This window comes from Astatotilapia calliptera, chromosome 1 (assembly GCF_900246225.1).
Source record: "Astatotilapia calliptera chromosome 1, fAstCal1.2, whole genome shotgun sequence".
Classification (NCBI taxonomy): Eukaryota; Metazoa; Chordata; class Actinopteri; order Cichliformes; family Cichlidae; genus Astatotilapia; species Astatotilapia calliptera.
Window position 1 is genome coordinate 33,416,860 of NC_039302.1, and position 17,859 is coordinate 33,434,718.

Below are 17,859 nucleotides of genomic sequence, written 5' to 3' on the forward strand. Positions count from 1 at the left end.
GTAATTCCAACATCATCAAGTTTATGAGTCTTTGACACCCACATAATCTACACAGTATCTCAGTGGTTTGACTTCATCTTTTATGTTCTCTCACTGTATAACTGCAGTGCACAGTGCACAGCTTTTAATATTTTAAAACTGCGCAGAAAAAGTTTCTACATTGTCTTAGATCAGAGGTTCCCAAAGTGTGGGGCCCGCCCATTGCAGGGGGGGCGCGGTATGAAAAGAAAAAAAAAAGGAACGCTTTGGACACTGCTAGCATAATGGACAGGTTTTTAACGGGGCTCCCACACAAACGCAAAGCAGGAGATGAAGCATCGCCAAATATGCTTCCTAACATATTTGAAGCATATCTGCCCTTTAGCTTCACCTGCACAAGTGCCGAGGTAGCTCTCCCCTGCAGAATTGGTTTTCCCTGCGTCGGGAGGATCCGCTGGGCTCTCCAAATCACGGACAAACAGTATCCTACATTCTTGATTTTTAGTTCACAAACACTTGCTGTAATGACTAACTACTCCTGACATTTTGGAGATGTTAGCTCTTTATACAGTAAAGTTACAGCGGGATACAAATAACATCAGCCTGATCCTGCCATGATTTGTTCCCCGGTTCAAATCACAGACAAACAGTGTCCCACAGTTTTTTGTGTTTTTGAACCCATTTTGCACAAAGAGGCATTTTTTGAAAAAATGTTTTGATAGCAATGTTGAATATTATTACACAGGAAACAACAGAAACAACAAGTAAAATAATCACACCGTGACGCCTCTGCCTTTCTAAATAGAGGGACAGTAACTGCGTGGGTATATGTAAGTGTGTAAAACCTGCAGATAGTCAGATTAACAGTAACAGTATTTTGTCTCTATCTGCCATTCTGCAATTCATCTCATGTAAACAATTACATGGCGCACAGCGTGACGTGAAAAAAGGCACATACCTTTGACGTTGCGTGATGAACTCTGTATTCCTCGTCCACACGTAAACGCAGAAAAGGAGTTTTAACAAATCTCAGTTTTCTGTGATTCGATTACATGTGGAGGAAAGGCCCAAACGCATAGAAACAGCTGCGTTTTCAAAAATACCCATGTAGGTGTGGACACAGCGTAACAGAGTTAGTAGTGGATTTTACTACTACCTGTAATTTATTGCAGTTTACTTGTATTTGCTTAATTGTTTACTAAATGTTTGAGGTGTGAAATAAAGCGCAATGGAGTTTGGAAACAATATGAGTGTGTGTGGTTGGAGGATGTGTTTGTGCGAGGGGGTGGGGGGTTAGGTGATGGGGGGGCGCAAACATTTTTCTTGTAAAACAAAGAGGGCCCAGCAAAAAAAAAAAAAGTTTGGGGACCACTGTCTTAGATAATGCCTTGCACTGTTTCTGTAATCTCAACAGAGCATCAGGTTGCATGTGTTAAGGCATGATCATGATGGAATTTAAACATAATCTCTCTAACCTCAGCTTTAACAGTCTCCAACCAACAACAGTGCTTTCAGTGTGTAGCTCCCCTGTTAAATGTCACAGAAGATGATGTAGAAAGTTCCAAAATACCTGGAAAGAAAGGTTTTATAGCCTAGGCATTCTTTTTATATATTATCCAAAATGTGTCCTCATCTCTGTCTTGTGTACCTGTTTCAAACTATATTTTCCTAATTTACAAGGTGTCATTATATATTCGTCTGAGTTTTATTTTAAGGTTTATTCAGTTTAAATGCTGGTTTTACTGTGATGTTGGACTGGAAGAACCTACAGTGTTCTATAACTGGATATCCTTTCCTCTCCATAAACCTGTGGCCCACTGGCAACACTGCTGAGCTATTGTATACGGCAGTAAAGGCTGCATTTGTTTTGTCATTGCCAATATTCTTAAATTGCAGCCTTGGGTATAGTGATTACATCTTGCAGACATACATTATTGTTTGGAGAGAGACTCAGCTGGCAGGATAAAGGCCAGACATGGGAGTTCACCGATGTTAAAGATGCAGGAGCATTTACCGCAGCATGCATTGAGCTGCAGTGGTGAGAACAGTGTTTGGATCTGTTACTTAAGTAAAAGCAGCAAGAGCGGTTTGAAATAATGTGCAACAAGTAACGATCCCACTTTAGCAAATCTCAATATTGGACAGAGCTAAGAAGAAGTACTGGCACCAAAATGCAATTATAGCACCAGAAGTAAAAGTACTCATTAAGAAAAAAGCCTATAGTGCAGTGTTCTTTACATACTCTGTGACAATACTATATACCAGCGTTCCCCAACCCCCGGGCCACGGACCGGTACCAGCCCATGAGTCTTTTGGTACTGGGCTGCGAGAGGTGAGGCTTGGGTGTGAAATTTATGGTTTTCAGGGTTTTCATTGCTTTTTATGGTTAACTCGGTTTCCCTGGGTCTTTCCCTGTGTGTTATGAATAAATCTTCTGTTTTTAGGTACCGGTACTGATTTTATTTTGTTGTTTTTATCTGCGACCCCTTAAAGGCCAGTCTGTGAAAATATTGTTGGACATAAACCGGTCCGTGGCCCAAAAAAGGTTGGGGACCGCTGCTATATACTATAGCCTCTTAGAATATAATAGTCATATTAAAATCAAAATAATCCAAAAGCTAATAAACAAATCCTGGTAACTAATACCTGAAGCTGCAGAGTACATTTTATAAATGTTAGATACTCATCACTCGGTTGGTATTATCTGAGTAAGGACAATTAAATGACTTTCCAGTGTGTATTACTGCTTCAGAGCCTTTTAGGGTTTGGGCAGTACAGATACTGATACATGAGCACATTTCACCGCTGATGTCAAGTTCTTTTGACCTGTGTGATTGCAGTGTACCATGCCCTGGTACTGATCTGGTATGATTGAAAAAGAAAAGCACAGAACTCCAACCCTTCCTTGCAGACAACTGCCTCTGGTGAATAATTTTCAGCCGAGCTTCACAATCTATAAGGCGTGTGAGAGGGCAGTGTCTCTGTGCTTTCAAAAAAAAAAAAACAGCCACAAAATACATAAAATCATGAACCTCATTGTGGTCTGCGAGAGCGTTTGTCTTCAAAAGGATGCGTGTGCATGAGAGAGCGAGCGGGCGAGAGGATTGAAAGGCCTTTAAGTTCAGAATAAAGAAAAGACAGAGTAATGGGGTAAAATTTACACAGAAAAAGAGAATAACTGAAATGTACTCAGACCTGGAACATTAAACGGTAGCCAGCGGGTGAGGGGGGGTGAGTGGTGGTTGGGAAAGGAAATCATGCCTAGCATATGTATGTGCTAAACTTATTGGCGAAAGCTGTTAACATCTTAGGAAGTCGAAGATGTTAATAGATAAAATCCCAACATATTGAACATATACGCAAAATCATGCCTACATTAGCAGAAGCTTGTCTCATTAGTTTGAAACTAACTGTGAGCTACAGACACACAAATTTGGTTATGGATAGCCTGTGTGGCTTGGTCCAGGTGATAATTCTAGAATGTGTAATCAATAAGGAGGCACCAGCCTCACTGCAGGAGAGATAAATACGCATTAGTGCTGATTACAGAATTACCTGCAGCTGTTAGTGCAGCACTGTGGCTGCCAGCCTTACCTCCCAGTCCACACAGGCACCTCCCCACAATGCCACACAGCTTTAGCATCCTCAATTTCAGAATTCATTCAGATCACCCGTTTGTATGTATTCTAGCCCGCTGTTCTATAAAAGTTAAGATTAGACTTTTTATTGCTTTCATTTATTGGTTTCATAAATGTTTGTGTGACAGGGACAATAAGCTGGCAGAAGGCTAAACAGCAAATTGCAGTCAAATGTGGGACTGTAAAGCTGCTGTGCTCCTCACAAATGGATATCGGTGTGTCTAGCGATAACCTTTTTCCTGACACAGCTTTTGGCTTATTTAATAAATTGCTGAGGTGTAACTAATAGCATTAATGTTGGTTCTGCTCTACTTAGATGTGCCTGTGAATATTACTTCTGAGCCATTGTACACTATTGCAGAGTTCAGGCACTGCAACACTTAGACTGAATGCATCTGTTATTAATCTCGTAGACTGTCAGAATGTCTGCCGTGAGACTGTTCTGTGTTTGGCGGCCTTAATGAGAATGTGAGGACAGTTAAACAAAATGGGTAATAAGGTGGCAATTTGCCGTTATTAGCTGGTCAACACGTATTGTAGTAATCTAAGCGAAATATGAAACAACAGAAAACTGTCTCTTTATGTTTGTTTTGCCTTCTGATGATAAACTGGATTCGCCTTTCTTTTTATTTTACAGTAAAATCAATACAAGTAGAGCCAGAGAGCCAAACACACTGCTTCATCTGAGCAGAAAGAGGTGGGTGCAGGAGGCAGCATCGTGTGTTGCCTCTGGCTGTGTAAGGCTATTGGATTCTGGTAATGCAGCTCAGGATGCTGTCCCTAAGGATCAGTGCTGATGCTGCCACTGTTGAAACATGGTGGACTTTTCTCCGTTGCTCTTTTGAAAATAACAAAAACCTAATGTACAGCAGCTAAATGGACACGTCATCTCAGAAGGAATGTCAGTGCAGTTGGTGTTTTTCATATTTTTATTCTGTTGGTTTGTTTTGCAGAGTGCAACCAGGCAACTTCGACTGGCTGTGCGCAGATTTCCTGGGTAGAAGTAGAAATACTGATGTTGTGTAAATGATGTCGGTGCTCCTCTGCTCATGACATTTAAGGGATTACAGAATATACAAAAATTGTGGCCTTCTCCTGGCAGTGACCGTGAACAAAGATCTAAAAACAGGGTGACCTACATTAGCATTTCTTTCTTTTCTTTTCTTTTTTTCACCTGGAATTGCAAAAAGTGAAAACTAGGCTACAGGATCTCCTGCAGGATTTTTCTAGTGGAAGCCTGTCCTAAAAATAAGGAGCACATCTGCAAATGCCAGAAGACAGTATTACACTTTAATGAAATATATACACTGATCAGTCTGCATATTAAACCCACCTGCCTTATATTGTGTAGGCATGCCTTGGGCTGCCAAAACCGCTCTTGACTCATCAGGGCAAGCTGTCGTGTCTGGCACCAGGACATTAGCAGTGGATTCTTTGGGGCCTGTAGCTTATAGGCGTGGAGTCTCTGGCAACTGGGCTTGTACAAGTGCATCCCTCAGATATTCACACTGGGATCTAGAGACTTTGCACTGTTTCTCAAGTTGTTCTTGAGCACTGCTGCCAGTTTTGCTTAATATCACTTAAAATAATTTTCTTTGTCCATTAGGACCTTTTTTTGAGTAAAGTGCACTTGCACTTGCAGACTGTATGACATCTCTGATGGGTCTGAGTTCAGCCCAGTGAATTTCAAACCACACTTGTGATGTCAAGTCAGGTCAAAGGTAATACATGCTAATTATTAAAAAGCTGCAAACTCCTGCCTTTCCTCCTAGCCTTGAGTCATTGTTTATGATTTTGAATAGCTTGTCTCATGGATTCATGCTGTTTGCATCAATAACTGCGATCATACACAGCTCTAAATTAAAGAAGAGCTCAGCTTCTCCCCATGGACCCAAGCATCACAGTGCAGCAAAACAAAGAGGCAATTTTCACACCTTGTTATAATGCATGATTGAAAGGTATAACAAGCGTTCATTCTTTTTCTCTGTAGTTCCAGCCTCGCCTACAAATCTCCCCAAACCTTTTGTGCATTGTTTGCAGCTACACAACCTTGACTTCATTAGTTTCCTCTGCTGCCTCTTGTTTACTCCAGCTTGCATTGACTGGACTGGTTGCAACCGATTTCTTGATATTAAACAGTTGCACAGCTGACAACTACAAACAAGTTGTTAAATGAATCTAAATTAAGTCAAGTCACTCACAGACAAGCTCAGCGCTACTAAGCATGTTGAAGTGGATCAGATGTTGGCAACAGGTTGGTGTTTACTACAGGTACTTAACTCAAAGGTAGCACAACAAACATTTCTGTGTTTTATAGTATTTTAAACACACAGTAAAATGACATATGTGTCATTTACATTTAGATGATCACATTGTAAATGTTAAATAATACCAAAGTTAAAGGGCAAAGAAGAATAGCCGTAAAAAATGCGAACATTTACTGAGGCAAATCACAGCTTTGGGTGAGGATTTAGCTCAGGCGTCGGATTTATTTAAGGCTTTAGAAACTGCAGCTTTTGAAGTAAGCTAATGCATTTTTATTTGTCTCGTTGTTTCATTCCACAGTTGAAAAACAAGGAAAAGGAAAGGTAACTGCCCCTGAACCAGGTGCTGATTGTTAATATGTCTTGTGTGAAAGCATCTGTTAAAGGCTGGGTGCACCATTTTCTCACATGAACAAACTCGTGGCAGATATGACACAGCCCATTGGTCAGCCCTGATGAAGACGGGGCAGCTTCTGTGTGCATGTGTGTGCTCCTGTGGCAGTTTGCGTGCGCATTAATGTGCCCTTGGTGGCTTTTCATTAGGCGGCATGTTTATGTGTGTTTGGAAAATGACTGAAGACAATAAACGGTGCTTAGTGTGCAACAGGTGTAGCTCTCAGTTGGAACCGATTTGCTGCTATCAGCTAAGGCAGTAGTGCCTCCAGCATCAGCTTCTTTTGAGACCCCATAGATTTACAGAAAAAAGCCCCTGCCAGATAGCGGTATGTCGAAAACGCAGCGCTGAACATTGAGCTTGTTTAATTGTTGTGTTGGGGGCCGATTGGAAGCGCTTGTCCAATTCTAGCAGGGAACAAAGCCAACATTGTTATCGCCTGTACCCAGACCCGCTTGCCAATATACCTGCTTTCTTTCAGTTTTAGGGAGGAAAAGGGGTGGAGAGGGGTGAGGCTGGGGTGACAATGACAAACAAACCAGTTACATTTTTCCTTCCTTCTCTTTGTTTGTTTGTTGTTTTGTTGCCACCCCTAGCTCAGTCAAAGGCAGCAGTATTAAGCTTACGCTGCTGTGATTGGGGGCTTGTTTTCGCGTTATCAAGAAAAGAATACCAGGGAAGGTTTACCTCCATCTCTCATGGTTCATCACTCAATCTCCTCTCTCCCTCCACTTTTTTTTTTTTTTTATTTTAAATTTGGAACCGCTCTATGGTTTCTTGTTTATGTGGCATTGAGCACACACTTCACTGATTCAGCCAGTTCCCTGATAAAACAGGAAGCAGAAGGTATGGCTACTATCGCTCTGCCTTCTGCCTCATACTGATTACAGAAGAGAGAATAAGAATACGCCTCTTTTTTTTCAATTATTGCAGTCTTTTATCTTCACTTTGACTACAAATTTAGATTGTCTTGCTCTCTTATATCTTGCTTTTCCAATTATGTTATCTGTCTTTGTCATCTGCCTTATTTCTTTCATTCTCTTGGCAAGAAAAAGGCTTTCAGGATTTAACAAAATCTGCGTTAAAAATGATCAGCATCCCATATTCAGTATTTCATTGTTCACTATTTATGACAAATTAACACATATCTCATTGGTTGATCCGTACAGGGTTTGTGTTACATGCTGTAATTCTTTATTTGGGGATCCAATGGAGCTCTTCCCTCATGCCTCTTGAATTTATGGTTAGGTCACCTCATGAATTTATCATCCTACAAGTATCATTGATATCAGTCTACCTTTCCCATCTCACGCTTCAATAAAATTTATAGGAAAAGAATGTGAAGCCTTTTTCTAAACTTCTACATAAATGTAACCTAAAACACAATTTAGTTCATAATTGTTTCTTGTATTTCTGTACTGAATGTAATGTAGAACTATAGAACATTCCAAGAGTTTATACAATCCTTTCTTACAACTGTATATTTACTACATATTTTATAAAAGGTATTGTACATTATAGAAGTGCTGTTAACTGTGGTTACTCTGTTAGCATTGAGATGCAAGCAGGTCCTTTTGTGGCTTTGTGTGTGCATTTGTTTTTCATCCAACAGCTCGTGTCACAGATGTGGAATTGCAGCAACCATTATCTCAGCGTCAGCAGGAGTAGAGAAGTTATTGTTAAGACTGGTATGAATGATGAATATCAACGTTTGTGTATTTTCTCTTGTAGCATCTGCTGTGGAACTATTCGGATACCATCTGACTTCTTCCATCTTTTTGCTCTTGTTTTTTTTTTGCTTTTCAATCTATTGCTGTTTTTTTTTCCTTTCTCATCATCTTCTCTCATTTTCTCCACACTGTCGGTGCAGTGAAATGGCCCATTGTAAAAGAGCAGACTGTGTGCGTCTGAGACATTAGCTGCTGATTTAGTGGGACATTAGCTTGATGGATGGCTAGGCAGAAAACTCCTAACAACAGTTGATTTGCATCCAGAGAAACTTGCAGCTTGAGACTGAACAATGTTAAGCTCTCTCTTGTTTATGTTCTACATCTATTGAGGACTTCCACTGCACCGTTTCACAGCAGAGGAAACTCGAGACCTTACCAGTTTCAAATTGAGCAATAGCAAAGCATCTCCACTCGTTTTATCCTGCTTGACTTTATGATTGTTTGATGCAGTTGAAGTCGATTCTTTAACAGATGTATTATAAAACATTGTTTCTATCCATTGTTTAAAAGGTCAAAAAGGAGGGAAAGGAAAGGTGATGCACAAAGTTGCTTTGTCCATCACCCATGAAGTCCTGTTTTTTTAAGCTAGACTTGAGCTTTTTGCCTGTTGCCCTGAAGCATGTGTGTTTCTTATTGCCTGTTTTACTCTTAATAGGTCCACAACTCACAAAAACCCCCATGAAATGAGCAGTAGTGTCTCTGTTTATCAGAGACTTTTTTTTACTACAACTGCACATGTTCTTGCAATTAAAGGTTTTGCCCTTTGCTGACCATTAGAAAATATATTGGATTACAGCACCTTGACATTGGCTTCTCTCTTCTTTTCTGCGCAAGGGACTTTGTGTGTTTTTTCTAATATGCAGACTGTGGGCAGGTGAACGAAACCCAGTGTTGTCTGTTTGGTTTACTGTCTGCAAGGTTGCGCTAAAACGCTTGGCTGAATATCATCAAACCTGATGGAAGGGTGGAGCGCAAGCAAAGAAGTAGCCCTATGAATTTAGTACACCCGTTTCACTTTTTAAAAAATTGTTATCTACAGTATTGGCCTTGGCAAAAGACGGCATCCTCTGAATGTCCTTCTGTTTAATGCTAATTCACCCCATCAGCCTCTTTATCTGACTGCCAATGTGACTTCCATTTTCAGTTGACTGAACACATATGCATGCACACACACAGATGACATTCCCACCCTCTCGTCCCGCTTTCAGTAGCCTTCACTTTTTATTCATACACACATATATTTTTTTCTCCTTCACACAGACACATCTCTTCTTGATCTGGTTTTCCTTCATCTGTGTCTCCTTCCGTCTCTCTCGATATCACTCTCCTTCCTGTCCGTCTCTCTTTTGCTCTGAAACAAACGACAGTGCAGAATGGATGTCCCCTTCATTTGCGTCGGCATAATGTTCTGATGAAAAATGAAGTGATCCCTCCAGACAGATTAGTCATCAGCGAGGGGACCTCTGCAGGAGAGGTGTGTGGGCATGTGCGTGTGTGTGAGAGACATAAATTACTCTCCCGGAGCCCTTCTGTTTGACTATGCAATATTTCAGCATATATTATTGGAGAGCTACGATCTGTTTTTGTATTAAGATCTTTGAACCGTTGTTCAGTCCTCAATAACTAATGCTGAGCATGAACCTTGATGAACTTGAACCATCCTAGTTTATCTTTGCTCATCCATGTAGTGCAGACAGACTTTCACAGTCAGGACTCCAGCTGAAAAATGTCCCTTTTTTCCTTATGAAATGACCTTGGTCATTACCTGCTGTAGTACATCCCACTCTGGTGACACCAAAGCAATTAATAGATGGGGGCACTCTCTCTTTATACTAGCTCATCCTGGCACTGTAGAGTCGGAATTCAAGGGATTTTTGTTTCTCTTACACCAACATCACAGTAAGTGTTGCTTATTAATATGTTTAGAAAATGCCTACTGCTGGATTCAATTCTGTTGCAAACATGCTTTTAGTTGTCTGGGTTATATCATAACATGTATAGCCTTTATGGCAATCATTTGGGAAGCCTGGTTTTTATCCCATATATCTAAAAATCCTGTGAAAATTAGTTGCAGACATTTTCTAACTGGAAAAATGAAAAAAGTTTCAATTGTAAATCAGGAACCAAGTGTTAGACATTTAATTCTGTTTTTGCAATTTTAAAAGACTCTATATAATTAAAAGAAAAGAAGGGGGCAAGCAGAGTAAACATCTAAATTATTAACAAGACTGAAAGTCCACAGTACTGCCAATAGCTTTGTTAGGCTGTACTTAGGCACAGTGGTGTTTTTGAGCTAAATGGTAAATGTGTGCTGGCGTGCTTGCAGTGACAGCGGTATTCAGTCTTAATAGTTATACAGGTGTTTGGTCATAAATCAATGGAAAAGTAAAACCTTGGATCTGATTACACAAATTAAATGTCAGAGGATGATTAAAGTTATTAAAATTCACCCAAAGGGGGTCATGAATGTCTGTACCAATTTTTGGGATCTGAGTGAAATATGAAATGTGAATCTCATGATAGCGCTAGAGGAGATCGACATGCTGTAAACAAGAATCCTGGTTTCTGTAATGGGAGATGGGGGATTAGATAAATCTTACATCTTACTGGTGTCTTTGCTGTGCATACCATAAGTGGCTTTCTAATCTGCTTTTTGTAAGAATTTATGTACACGATAAAGACTTCACACTGGTGCAGTTACAGCAGAGCAGGTGAATGAATTAAAAAAGTACAAAGAGTGATGTGTCGTATTTAAAAAGAATCGGCTTTGCTGATTTAGACACGCAGTCGGGATCACATTTTCGATTCCTACAGTCAAAACTAGAAGAGCTTGTGGCGTTTCAAGGCTGATGGTGCATTTTGCATTTAAAAAAAACAATTCAAGTGTTTCAGGAAGAATAAATTCACATGTGAATTTAATATGTCATACCCAGATAACCTGTGTGATGGGATTTATATGTAGTATGTATTCGTATGTAGTATTGTTCACAAACACTTTTCTGGACACAGTACACACTACAACTTTTAAGGACAGAAATTGGGACTTCTGTGGTTGCAAAGGCATACATCTATAGGCATTTTTTTGTTTTGTTTTTTTATTTCCAAGTCTAATATTGATAAAGCAATGCTTGCTTTTCTTAAATTACTTTCAAAAATCAATAAGTTGGGTTACTTTTTGTTTGTTTGTTTGTTTGTTTGTTGAGCCAAAAATGTGCAATTAATTATTTCCTGGAGTAGTGTTTCCTTTTTCATAGCATCTTGATTCTAATGTGGCTGCAAAAGAGGTTAAAAATACTTAATTCATGAAATTATATAGTTTATAATTGCTTTAGCAATATATGAGAACATGTCAGATTGTAGTCTGAGGTTATGGAACAAGGGTGAGAGGACCAGAGGCGACGGGCAGTCAACCCCGCTAGAGGCCAGCCACCATGGTACAAGTCGAGAACAAGGTCACAGGGCTAGGGGGCACCTAGCAGAGGCCCCCTGACAAGGAGGAGGTCCAAGCTACCCTGAGCCAAAGTGGCCAATGAACACACCAGAACATCCAGTCACATAAACAAGCAACCACATCCCAGGGAGGGGTAGGAGCAGGGAGTGGTGACCATGTTCCACAGGGTCAAGGCTCAACAAGCCCCAGACCCAAGCCCAGCCACGCACACACACACCCACATACAGACAATTCACTCACTCACTCTCACCCACTTTTTTCCCCAGCTCACTCAAGCAGTGTAGAATTTTACTGTGCTAAAGAAAACCTAAATTAAAATGATGACCAAGTTTCCTTACCCTCATAGAAAACATGGTTAAGTCTGTAAAGTATTTAAACATGAGCAAGCTGACACTCTCAAGCAATGTGCCCTATAAAACATTAACATAAACTGGCTCTTGTCACCTTATGCAGCAAAATGCCATTTTTTTTTTTTTTTGTTTGAATGAAAAGGAAAAAAAACAAACATCTTTAGTCAAAGTCATATTCCTCCAGGACCGGTTGCTTTTTCTAAACTGTTGCCAAGAAGCCATCTGTTGTCACTCTGCCTAAAACTAAAAGAGGAGTGTGCCAAGTAAGTTTATTAGATCAGTTTTTGTCATCTTTGATCAAAGAAGAAAAAAAATGCATGTCAAATATCTTTGCCCAATCTTCTTCTAAATGGAATTTAACATAATCTAATTTTACCCGAGTGAATTTATGCCTGAATTTGCATACAAACAGATCCAGAGAAATGGATGAGGCAGTGACACAGCTGCACACCCTGAGGAATTTTACAGGTCAACCATTACAGCACAAGAGAGGTGTAACCTTGCTCGAGAGCTAGTTAAATATATTTCACAAGTCACAAATGAGGACTAGCTTGTGAACCCTAAAGCAGAGAACGTATGTGCTGACAGTGCATTACTGGATAGCTTGTGTCTGACTCTGGCTCCCAGTTTACATAGCGATATAGAACGAAATGGCGAGGAGGGTGTCACTGTGTTACCGAATGCATTAGTTAAAATACACAAGCTAAAGTTATGTATGCATGTGGGTCAAATGAATAACTGAACTGTTTGTTACCAATATTTATCATATCTGGTACATTTCATGTTGTTCATGCTGTCTGTTTTTAGTTTTTTATATATATATATATTAGGGGTGCAACGATACACAAAATTCACGGTTCGGTTCGATACTTTGGTGTCACGGTTCAATATTTTTTCGATACAAAAAAAATGTTCATACCTTTTTAATTTATCATTTATTAAACTTATAAATATATATTTTAACTCAAAAGTACAGTTTTTAAATTTAATGTTGCTGAAACAAAAGTAATTTAAAAAATAAATATATCTCTGGGCTCTCAAAATTTCAAAATCCCTGGTAGCCCTTCGGGCAGGGACTCTTCAGTTTTTGGTAGCCCAAAATAAATTTAAGTAGCCCAAATAAAAAGGAGAGCAATTTTTTGATTGATGTTTTGTTTCCTTTACAATATTATACTTTAATGTATAATATTGTAAAGGAAACAAAACATTAATCAAAAAATTGTTGAAAAACAAATTACAACATTGTATAAAAATTACAATCATCAACTCAAGTACTTGGTTCTAATTGAACAGAAATTTCTATGAACTTGTAAGAACTGTGTAGGACATGAATCCATCTGTGTCAGATCCTGAATTTGAAATTTCCACTGAAGTCACGGGTAAGAGACAAGTGGAACCAAGATCTAGGCCATTTGCTTTTTGAAGTTTGCAAAGACTGCTAAATTTTGCCAGTGGTAGTTCACTCCTTACAACATAGTACGCTGTTCTAAACAGATTTTTTCAGGTTTATTTTTAGTATGTTATTTGCAATTGGTGTTTGTTCTGGGAAAGATATTGCAGACTGAGCAATAATGCATTTCTTGCATTTCTCATGGGTTCTAATGGGGGCCTTTCTTAAAATGACTGGTCCCAGTAACAAAGGCGCTTGTCGACTCAGAAATCGAGAGAAAACCAACAACACACCCAGCAGAACATTATGTTATTTATTTACACGGGTGCACATAAGTGGTCCGCATGTGCGCATTCGCTGTCAAAATAAAAGACGCGCACCAGATAAGAAGTTGCAACGCGCATTTGCGTCCATATAAAAAGCACTGTTTTTGTCCGCTAGAGTGGGATTTTCACGGCACATTCCGCACCACATCTCTGTGCGTTCATCATTTGTTTGAAGCCAGCTCACCTCCTGCAAACACTTTTCCGAGAATAAGTGCTTCTTTTGTGGTTCGGACTCCTTCTGACATTTGTTTGGAGGTGGAGGAACACCAAAATAATTGCTTAAAGGAGCTTCTTCGACATCTTTAAGAGTTCTAAACAAATGTCTGTCCTCCTCCAGAAAATCTTATGTATGCAAACACGCGTTGCAACTTCATATCTTGTGTGCGTTTTTTTTAATTTTATTTTGACAGCGAATGCGCACCTGCGGACCACTTATGTGCAGCCCCGGTTATATAGCTTGTCTTGCAGCCACAGAAATTCTTTTGTCCATGAAACCATAAAGCTGCACTTTCTTTTTGCCTTATAGTCTGATTTGTCATAACTTTTCCGTTTTGTGGTAAACTTTTCTTTGGCGGTCACTTCTTCACCCTGACCCGTCTTATTTGGCTCAGCAGAACTAAAATATATATCCTGCTACTTTTACACACACACACACACACACACACACACACACACACACACACACACACACACACACACACACACACACACATAACGGTCAGCGATTCTCTGCCTGATCAACCTCTCACATGTTTAAGCTTGCTGCGGGAGATTTCACTTGTCATGTTTGCATAGTAAGCCAACGATTGATAAAACGATGTCAGAGGAATTGGTGCGCAAATTATCATCACTCACCAATCAGTGCTGTCGCTCTCTATACACAGTTTGCGCGATTGCAAAGTGAAAGCAAACAACAAGCGCAAATTCAAACGCGATTTCAACATGTCACATATTGACAGTGGCTCATCGATGCCAATGACATAATTATCCAGCTACATTTCCGAAAGAATGCAAAAGCATTGACATATATTTTTCCTTCCTACAATCCGGTTGTTCAGTGATGACGCAACGAATCCTACTTCCGGGTCTAAAGTAGTCTGCGTTTAATATGGCTTTTGTGTTGTTAACATGTTTAATGTTATGTATTTTCTTCTATTTGATCTCAAAAAGCTCCTAAAACAGTCAGTGATCACTGTTGACCTCCCTCGGCTTTTATTACCACTAATCATTTATTTAAGCTCAGTTTTTAAAACCTTAGGATGTAACTACAGCCCAGCCCATGCAGCAGTATATGAATGACTAACCTCGTATTGTGGATGGATTATCTCAGTTGTTCTCCTGGCTGAAGTTTGGTCCTTTTACAGCATCCTGCCATGCGATTACATTTGTTCCTGACCACCGAGAACACTCACGTTAACTTTTATCGAGTGGGAAAAAAGTTAGCTTGTTTATATTATGCTAACATAGCTGTCTCTCTAGCGGTCATGTAGCACATCATTAAATACCAGCTAGCCAAACTTCAGTAACCCTACAAACGTCACTGTTTAGTTTTCTGTCTTCATTTATGCTGGAAGTGATAGCAGAGCTGTATGTTTTAATTTGTTTCCAAAACCCTGCAGTCAGGACATGCTATATTGTATTTAGATAGAAGCTAGCGAGCTAACTCCCTGCTAACTTCTAACTCCGTTAAATGTCATAAATTCCGTTTTCATGGATGCCTGGATGTTAAACTCAATTGTTACACCTGGTAGAGCAGAACTCTGATCATTTTATTAAAGATGAAAGACTTTAGACAGTTTTTCAACTCTCAGTAATGCCATAGTGATCGTTTGATATATGGACCTGCAGCAGAGTTTAGGTCCAGACACGGCTAGTGACGTCAGACTGAACAATCGGATAGCCCGACGGGCAGGGCAGAGATAGATTTTGGTAGCCTGACTGGAAAAATCGCTAGTCCCGGGACGTCGGGCTAGTGATATTGCAAGCCCTGTATCTGGATTGAGGAATCACTCATCTTTGGAAAAGAGAGTTTATTACAGAGAAATGGCTCTTTCCCAAATAAAAGCTATACTATACGCTTCTTCTGGGCTATATTCTCAGCAGCATATTGTAGCGGGTCAGGGCTGTTCTGTTTGTACAGTTATGTTTTGTTTATGTTGCCATAGTGACGGGTGACGCCCTCTCGCTGCAACGGTGTGTCCTTCCTGGGTCAGAGGGCGCCCTGTGTGTTGTTGTTGTTGCTGTGTGGTTGCCGTGCTGAGCAGTTTGCTAGCGGCAGTGTTCTTCTGCAGATGTCAATAAACGGCTGTGCTCCCTGGCTACCTCACGGGAAGCAAGACCAAACGACACCTCCGTCTCCACCTTGTCTGAGCTCGCCACAATATTAAACATATCAGGTCCCCATAAGGAGAATCATGTGCTAACGGCTGTCTAAATGACTCGGGTAAAGTTTGTAGCATGCATGTGTAACAGTGTTTATGTGGTATTATTCCACTTGCCACAAATATCAGTGTAATGGGGAAACAGCGCCCCCCCCCCTCTCGGTGTGGCTGGTTAGGTGAGGCTGGCTGCAGTAATCGCTGCCAGTCTGCCGTAGCCATATGAGAGGTGAGTTGTATTGTTCCGCACACAATATAGCTAAGTAGTACAGACACATAAAACATGTTTGATTAGCTGACGAGCACCGAGTGTAATAAGTGCTTAGTGGACACATGTCCAACACCAGTTTTATGTACTTTTGTCTTATGTACTAAAGCGGAATGCTAATGAGATGTTCTGCCGTAGTGTGCTGTGCGGAGTGGTGTATGGCGAGCCTGTGTACTGATAATACACCGTTGTTTCCATTCAGGTACATCATTTGTTGTTGCTGTTATTTTATTGTATATTAGAAATTGTAATATTGCTGCAGTAATCGCTGCCAGTCTGCCGTAGCCAAACGAGAGTGTGCTGTGCGGAGTGGTGTGTGGCGAGCCTGTGCACTGATAATACACTGTTGTTTCCTTCAGGAAATAAAGTGGCAACGATCGATCAGAGACTCCTTGTCTTTTTAAAAACACTACACAACGCAGAGTCGAGGAGTCTGTTTGGGCCGAACTGTTGCAGCGGGATGAAGCAGAAACCGGTTACACATGCTTGTTGTTTTTTTCTGCTTCCACTTGTCTTTGAACCAGGATGATGTCGGCGTAAATGTGCAGTCATATTCGTTGTGTTCCCACTAGTGCTGTCAGCGTTAATCTCGTTGAAATGACGTTAACGCCACAACACGGCAAATGTCCGTTAACGAGCTACCCCTGATCACCCCGTGCATGAGGCTAGATGGCCAACACGTTAACGAGCTAACTGCGCTAACACACTAGTTCCCACCCATGTAATTGAGCATTGCGTGGCACATCCAACGACGTCTTATCAATCGCTAACTGCTCAGCGCGGCAACCGTACAGCAACAACAACACACAGGGCGCCCTCTGACCCCGGAAGGACACACCGTGGCAGCGAGAGGGTGTCACCCGTCACTATGGCAACATAAACAAAACATAACTGTACAAACAGAACCCCGAACAGCCCTGACCCGCTATACATAGCCCCCAAATAAGGGGTCAGTCGTCCCCGACGACCCCATTACCCCACACAAAGTCCTGCAAATGCCCAGGTGCCTTCATGAGTGCAACGAAACGATACTCGTATCGATATTGAACAGTGCTTTTTACGTTCGGTATGCACATGTATGAACAATACAAAATTTGTAATTTATTTTATCAACTTTCCTTCTGACGATGCTGTCTGCCTAGGCTGCACTGTCGAGCGCAGATCCACTGAGCGCTCAACACAGACAGCATCAAGAAGGAAGAGCGCAGGGCAAGCTAGCAAGACAGAAGTTAAGCTCTCCTTGCAACATGGAAAATTTAACCTCCCCCACCCTCATTCAGATCTGGCGTTTGGAATTATTTTGGTTTTCATGTGACTATGACCCTGAGGGTAAGCGCGTCATGGACTAAAGTAAAACAGTATGTTGGATGTGCCACGCAATGCTCAATTACATGGGTGGGAGCTAGTGTGTTAGCGCAGTTAGCTCGTTAAGTGTTGGCCGTCTAGCCCCATGCACCGGGCGATCAGGGGTAGCTCGTTAACGGACATTTGCCGTGTTGTGGCGTTAACGTCATTTCAACGAGATTAACGCTGACAGCACTAGTGGGAACACAACGAATATGACTGCACATTTATGCCGACATCATCCTAGTGCAAAGACAAGTGGAAGCAGACAAAAACAACAAGCATGCATGCTACAAACTTTACCCGAGTCATTTAGACAGCCGTTAGCACATGATTCTCCTTATGGG

At 40.8% G+C, this 17,859-nt stretch overlaps 1 protein-coding gene across 4 annotated transcripts in view; it reads left to right on the top strand.

Annotated features, from left to right (window-relative positions):
- phkb (phosphorylase kinase, beta) overlaps positions 1-17,859 on the top strand; it is a 102,956-nt gene that overhangs the window by 2,421 nt on the left and 82,676 nt on the right. The gene's annotated exons all lie outside the window — the stretch shown is intronic.